Below are 7487 nucleotides of genomic sequence, written 5' to 3'. Positions count from 1 at the left end.
GCCAGGAATTATGGTTTGTGATGCTAAGCCCAGGATTGAGGAGGTGGAAAGAGGAGAATCCCTGAAGTTCACAGACCAGTCCACTAGCCTAGTTAGTGATTTCCTACTCACTGAGAGACTATATCTCAAAAAAAAAAAAAAAAAAAAAGGTTGAGGGAGGGGGCTAGTGAGATGTCTCAGCTGGTAAAAGTACCAAGTGATTACCTGTGTGTGCCTTCCCTGAGACCCACACGGTGGAAGAAGACAAGTGCTTCAAGCTGTCTTCTGACCTCTACATGTATGCTGGGGGATGCATACGTACATCGCATACACAGCACACACTAAATTAAAATATGAGGGGTGACACATGCCTCCATGCATGCACACATGCACACACATGCACATAAACATTCATGTGAATAGACACATACACACATAGATATATCTATAGATATGGATATAGACATAGATATAGATATAGATATACAAAAAAAAATTTGAGAAAACAGGGTCCAATTGGGAGACCTGGCTGGATGTTGTGCTTCCAACTTGAAATCAAAGCAACTGTGAGGATCTTAGTAGGTGAGCCTCACGAGATCAGGCCTGATAGGAACAAAGCTCTATTCACACCAGAGAGGGTGCCGCTGCTAGACAAGAGGATTAATTCCACACAAGACTATCTTGAAGAACTGGTGAACGAATTAGTCCTACCTACAGGAGGGCAAGAGGTGGCCCACAAACAGCAGCATCATTAGCACCAGTGATGGATTCTCCAGACCGCACAGAGTCCCCACTCCAGTCCATCTTCTACCACCTATAGACAAGGTCACGCAGCTGGAACAGAGTTACCTGCAGCTGGTGTGGGAGGGCAGAAGGGAGACTTGGCTGAAATCTCAGGGGAGAGCCTGATGACTCACTCCTAACAGCGTTGCCTTGGTTAGTTTTCGTCAACTAGACACAGGGTAGAGTCATTTTGTTTTTAAAAGGTAACTTCAACTGAGAAAATGCCCCCATCGGGTTGGCCTGCTGGGAAGTCTGTGGTGCCTTTGCTTGATTGATGATTGGTTTGGAAAGGCCCAGCTCACTATGGGTGGTGTCATCCCTGGGCAGGTGGTCCTGAGTTGTATAAGACAGCAGGCTGAGCCAGCCATGGGGAGCAAGCCAATAAGCAGCACCCCCTCCCCCACAGCCTCTGCATCAGCTCCTGCCTCCAGGTTTCTGCCCTGAGTTCCTGCATTGACTTCTCATCATGATCAACTATAGCTGTAAGCTGAAATAAACCCTTTCTCTCTTAAGTTTCTTTCAGTCATGGTGTTTATCACAGCAATAGAAACTCAAAGACAGCCTTCTATGAGGGAATGTCAACAGGCTCGATCTTGTGGGGGTCCTGTATGCATACCAACATATGCTCTGATTTCAAGATCAGCTCAAAGGACATTTCATAACACCAGCCAAGAGACCATTCACAAGCATGCAACATCTACAAGTTAGAGCAGGGAGGCTTACAATGTCCAATTTTTAACCTGTGTCCCATATTGGTTCTGTATTGTTTTACCATTGATGGACAGGTCTTTCAGAGAAAGAGAGAGAGACAGAGACAGAGACAGAGACAGAGACAGAGACAGAGAGAAGAGAATGCTAATACACCCATGTGACTAGGCATTTACCTTACCAAATAAGAAAAGGGCTGAGCCTTTTGCCCCATGTCACTAACAGTCACCCAAACACTACTGGGGTCAGTTATGTAAGGGTGACTAGATCCCAGAGGGCGATCCCCCAACAAGAGATTCTAAAACCTAGAGCTGAAGGTATAGACTTGGAGTTTTTGCTACTAGTTCAAAGATTTACAATATAAGGAACAAAATAACACACAGGGAGTACAGTGTGCTTTGAGAGCAGAATGAACAGGTATCTTGTGGGAAGGCTCGTGGAATGGGGAAGGCTTCTTGGAGGAGGTGGTGTTGATTCTTGAGTCCTGAAGATCAAGAAGTTAATAAGAAGTACATCTCTGGACCATTTCCCACCTCCACTACCAGGGAACAACCGCGGGCTTCCCTGGAACTCAAGCAAAGGACATACACTTTCTGTCGTTAGAAATAGCCCGTCATCCCTGGAGTCCCCACCTGAGTTCCTGGCTTGTTCCTTAGAGCTGCTTCCAAAGGGTCTCCAATCTGACTACCGGAGCTGCAAAGGTGGATTAGCCACACCACCACAGCCAGGAGGTCTTCCACACCGAGTTGGCTTAGTCCGTGCAGCCCACCGAAAAGTGAGTGGAACCCTGGCTACGGTGCCCGGTCCAACTGTGAGTCTGGATAGCGTGTTGCCTGCTTTCTGGATCCAGGCCAAGCCCAGCTGACCTACCGGGCACATGGAGGTGGAGCTCAGGGATCCTGGCAAATCTCCAGTGTCACATTAACTCTCAAGAAGCCAGAGAAGCAACTGGCTGAGGGCAGCGGCCATGAGCCCAAGCCCAGGTCCTATTCCAGACTGCTGGGGCCTCATTGTGGCTCTAGTTCTTATAGGGTCTGGTCCTGGTTAAACTGGATGCCCTTAACATCTCCTGGAGCCTGATACTCTTGGCAGTCCCTGACCAATGAGCGGACTTCATCTTTCTCAAACTTTTAATTTAATTAAAATTCGCCCTTCAAAAAAAAAATTACTTCCTTTTAGAATTCATTTTTATTTATTCATTTCCTTATTTCTCTTTCTCTTTTCTCTGTGTAGTCCTGGTTGTCCTGAACTCACTCCATAGATCAAGCTAGCCTCAAACTCACAGAGATGCACTTTCCTCTGCCCAGTGAGTGCTGGGATTAAAGGCATTAGAGACCAATGCTCAGCTTGCTTTTTGAAATTGTTAAATGGTACTGGAGGTTGAACTCATAATAAGAGTTCGATCTCTGAGCTGCCCCTACCCAAGACCCTCGCTGTGGAATTTTAGGCAGGGCCTTGAACTCATCACAGGTCCCATGCTTGCAAATGTCCCCAGACCCACTGGCTGGATCTGAAAGGCAAAGCCACATAGGATGTAGGTCCCTGTACCCCAAACATTCTAGCTTTCCCCTAAAAACAAGCCCACTCCTGAATGTCGGCCAGCTTGTAGACAGCTCTTCCCTCAACAGATTTATACATAGAAATATCTAGTGAGGAGAGTTTATGCACCTGATCTGACTTTGATATTCCCTGCAGCAGAGAAGGCCCCCTGCCTGTCCCCATCTGCCAAGCCAGAGCTCACGCTGGCCTCAAGCAAATCCCATATGCCTATACTAATATGAGTCAGGGCCCTGCCCCTAAAGCAGTGTGACTACTTCTTATCCTCATCCTGGGCCATCAAAGGTCCTAGAGAACTCATGTGACTGTGAAATGTCCCCACAGGCTCGAGTGTTTGAACCCTTAGCTCCCAGCAGGTGGCACAGCTTGGGCAGTGGAACCTTTAGGAGGTGGAGGAAGTGGGCCCCCGAAAGTGGGCCTAGAAGCTTTAGGCAGATGGGCTCCACTTCCTGACAGTGGATGCAGTGTGACAAGCTGCCTCCTGCTCCTACCCTGCCTTCTGTACCACGATGGACTGCTCTTCCATAGGACTCAAGTTGGATTCCCCATGAGTATCCTTATGAAGCAATCCACAACCTCCTGTAACTCCAGCTACAAGGGATCCAACACCCTTCGCAAGCAACCAAACACATGTGCTCTCCCACTCTTTCACACACACACACACACACAAAATCATTTTTTAAAAAGTATTTGAGCTGAGCATGGTGGTGCAAACCTATGATCCCAGCACTGGGAGACTAAGACAGAGGATGATGATAAAGATGAAGGACAACCTGAGCTACATAGGGTAACCCAGTTTAAAAAAAAAAAAAAAAAAAAAAAAAAACACCCTTGGCTACAGAGATTGTTCGGATCAGTAAAGCATGTGCTGTGCAAGCATGGGGACCTGCGTTTAATTCCCCAGAACTTATATAAAAACAGGGCATGCCAGTGGCCATGTGTAACCCCAGGACTGAAAAGAAGGAAAAGGAGGGTCCTTGAAGCTTGCTGGCCAGCCAGCCTGGCTGAATCGATGAGCTCCAGTTTCCATAAAACCCCGTCTCAGACATGAAGCAATTGAGGAAGACGCCTGTGGCCAACTCCATGCTCCACACACGAGCACGTACAGCACACCACGAACATACCTGGAAAGCAGTTGAAGAATGTAGTTTTAAGTTTTTGAAAACAGAATAAAGTTGTTAGGTTAGACACAGAGCAACTTACCGACCTTATAAGACATTTTTACGACCATAACAATTGGAGTTATAGCTTCTACTAGCCAAAAGTCAATTCTGTCTCCACCAAGGGGGAAAAAATTATCAAGTTAACACGGGGACCCCACAATGTCTGAGCTGTTGATTAATGATGAGTAGTGAGTCAAAGACTCGTCGATTTATCTTTGGCAGGGGGCGGGGCTTGTTAAACAGCACCCATGTGACCCTGGAGAATGCTCTTCCATTGCCTCGTTCTTGTAGCTGGGATTTTTATTTCCTTTAACTCCTTCAACTGGTTGAGAAGCCAAGATCTACATGAAATGCCTCCAGGACATGGACTGTGGTGGTTAATATCCTGAAGCCATACCTCATTACTCCCTGTAGGTATAGTGCCCACCTATGGGGCAGGAGTGAAAAGCTACACAAGGGCCTGGGGTTGTGTAGACCAACTGGTAGGGTGCATAAAGCCCTGAGTTCAAGTCCCCTGTACTGCTAAACAGGCATGGTAGTATCCCAGCATCCCAGAAACTGAGGCAGAACGATCAGAAGTTCAGAGTCATCATTGGCTACGTAATGAGTTCAAGCCCAGTCTAGACTATATGAGGCCTGTCTCAGAAGAAGAGGGGAAATCCGTATATTAGTTGTGGAGCACTTTTCCGGCCCATCTCTTGACACTTCTGCAAATGTGTGTGACATTCTGACCCCAAAAGTCCCTTGGACACACTGGTTTCTTCCGCCCTTGACTTTAACTAAGCTACCTTATCCCCTAATTCTGACATACCCATCCCTGAAATGGTCATCTTTATTAACCCTGGATTTACATCATGGCAGGACACCCTCCCTCCCCAGAATATTTCCTTTAGAATGAGTTCTTCAGCGCTTCCAGATCTGGGATATCTAAACAAGATCTGTGGGTAGTTGATCTTGAATGCCAACTTTATTGGAGTGGGAAATACCTAGGAAATGTTGAGCACACCTCAGTGAGGGTGTTACAAGAGATGGCTAAATCCTGAGAGCACTAATCAATGGAGTATTCCCTTAATAAACTCATAATATGGCCACTTTTGGGAGAGGTGGGAAAAGGAGGCGGTGAGGCTGAATTGGAGGAAATGGATTACTGGGGATGTGTCCTCAGGGCTATATTTTGCCCAGGTCCCTTCCTATCTCGCTCTTTATACATCCTGGCTGAAATTACATGAACTGCTCTGCTCCACAAAGTCCTCCTGACCAAGATAGACAGAATTTCCTGTAACACAAATACAGAATTCTTGCCTTTGATCTATTTGTACTCAGTATTGCCACAGCCATGAGAAAAGCAACAAAATATCTATTGTAGCAACTATGCCATGTGGCCAATGACAGTTTCCATTCACATAGTTCTAAATTGTTTATTGGTCTCATCCAACTTAAACCTTTCAGCAAAGGTTAAATGCAAAGACAACTTCACCCTGCTTTTGTATTAAAGGAAAAGTAAGATTTGGGGAAATGGAGTGATTCTCCGAAGACCACATGGCTTGAGAATAGTCAAATCAGGATTCAAATAAAAATATCTATCATCCTCTGCCTCCTTCTCCCATCACTTTTTCCCCAACACCCCTCTTCCATCTTTCCCCTTATCATCACAGGCTACCTTGCCTTGAACTTGGTATATAGCCAGATGACCTTGAACTCCAGATCCTCCTGCCTCTACCTCAGTTACAGGCATGTGCCACCACACCTGGTTTATTGGGTATTGGGACTGGAAGCCAGGGCTTCATGCCTGACAGACAAGTATTCTACCAGCTGAGATAGATCCAGTTTCTCCTGATCTATAACTATATTATATATCAAAATAATCAATACTTCCAAATAATATAATCAAAATAATCAATAACAGGGAGCATATGGTATTTTTTATTCATGTGTACCTAAGCACTAATGTGTTGAACAGTTCTTCACCAGTTTTTGGTAAACTTGAGGTGTATGTGAGTTCTTAGTTAAGTGTTTGTTTATATATTTTACCCAGTCTGATGAGGTATTTTCTTACTGAGTTTTTTAGGGTTTTTTTGTTGTTGTTTTGTTTTGTTTTGTTTTTTTGTTTTTCAAGACAGGGTTTCTCTGTATAGCCCTGGCTGTCCTGGAACTCACCCTGTAGACCAGGCTGGCCTCGAACTCGGAAATCAGCCTGCCTCTGCCTCCGAAGTGCTGGGATTAAAGGTGTGTGCCACCACTGCCCTTAAAAGTTCTTTATAGAGGCTAGACAGATGGCCCAATGGATAAGAATACTTTTTGCAAAAGACTCAAGTTCAGTTCCCAGGATCCAGCGGTTCACAACCACCCTGTAACTCCAGCTCTAAGGGATCCTACACCTCTTCTGGTCTTCATGGGTGCCTGCACTCACACATGTACAAATTCACACATATACTTGGAACTTTTAAAAACCCTTTAAAATGTCTTTTATATTCTGAATTAAAAAAAAAAAAAAAAGTTTTGTTGCTATTGTTTTGTTTTGTTGAGACAGTCTTATGTAGCCCGAGCTGGCTTCTAAGCTTGCCAAGGATGACCTTGGATTACTGAGCCTCCTGCCTCCCCTTGTAGACTGTTAGGATATCACGTGTATGCGGCCATACCTGGCAGGATACACGAGTTTTACAAAGTGTGTTTTGTGACTCTTTTCTCCTACAGACGACATTCCGATGCTTAGCCTTTTCCTTCTCTCGACAGTTATTTTGTGCACAGCTGAAATTTTCATCTGGGCGGACTCTGATTTATCTGTCTACACTCGATTCTGTTCAACCCTAGAGTGCTTTTCTTTCCACGGTGCTCTGCGCCAGCTTTGATAGATTCCTCGAGCAAATGCATTTCATGGCCTATGCCCTCCTGTACATAGTACCCAGGACCACTGAAACTTGGATGAACCTGGTTCCCATGAGAGAGAAGCTGTAGTGGAGCAGGTGCGTGCAGATGATCGACAGTTTCTGGAAATCCTGGGGTAACTTCAAGTGACAAACCCAGCCCATTGGCCAAGTAAAGTGGAGTGAGTCACTTCCTCACTGAGACCTCCTGGGGTCTTCAGAGACAGTGAATGCTCACATCACACCTTAGCCGGAGTGGGCCAGCATTCTGGGGACACACCTATCCAAACCTCCCAGCTTCCAGATGGTACCAGCTGTAGCATCCCTCCACAGCATCCCAGGCTGCTCTTATAACTTCTGTTCGTTTTAGTTACTTTGCTTATTACTGTGACAAAATAACTGCCCAGAGCAACAAGGAGTGTTTATGGAGGCT

General features: G+C 45.7%; 1 protein-coding gene across 1 annotated transcript in view; it reads right to left on the bottom strand.

The window, feature by feature from the left end:
• Positions 1 to 2247, bottom strand: part of Caln1 (calneuron 1) — a 485154-nt gene extending 482907 nt beyond the window's left edge. Inside the window, exon 1 of the mRNA XM_031338124.1 lies at positions 2103 to 2247. The gene's annotated coding sequence lies outside the window, so the exon portion shown is untranslated. The remainder of the gene's footprint in view (positions 1 to 2102) is intronic.
• Between the last annotated feature and the right edge of the window lie 5240 nt (positions 2248 to 7487).

This window comes from Mastomys coucha, unplaced genomic scaffold (genome assembly GCF_008632895.1).
Source record: "Mastomys coucha isolate ucsf_1 unplaced genomic scaffold, UCSF_Mcou_1 pScaffold22, whole genome shotgun sequence".
In the NCBI taxonomy this organism is placed as follows: Eukaryota; Metazoa; Chordata; class Mammalia; order Rodentia; family Muridae; genus Mastomys; species Mastomys coucha.
Note: the sequence above shows the minus strand (reverse complement) of the source record. Positions and strands in the feature narration are given on the sequence as shown.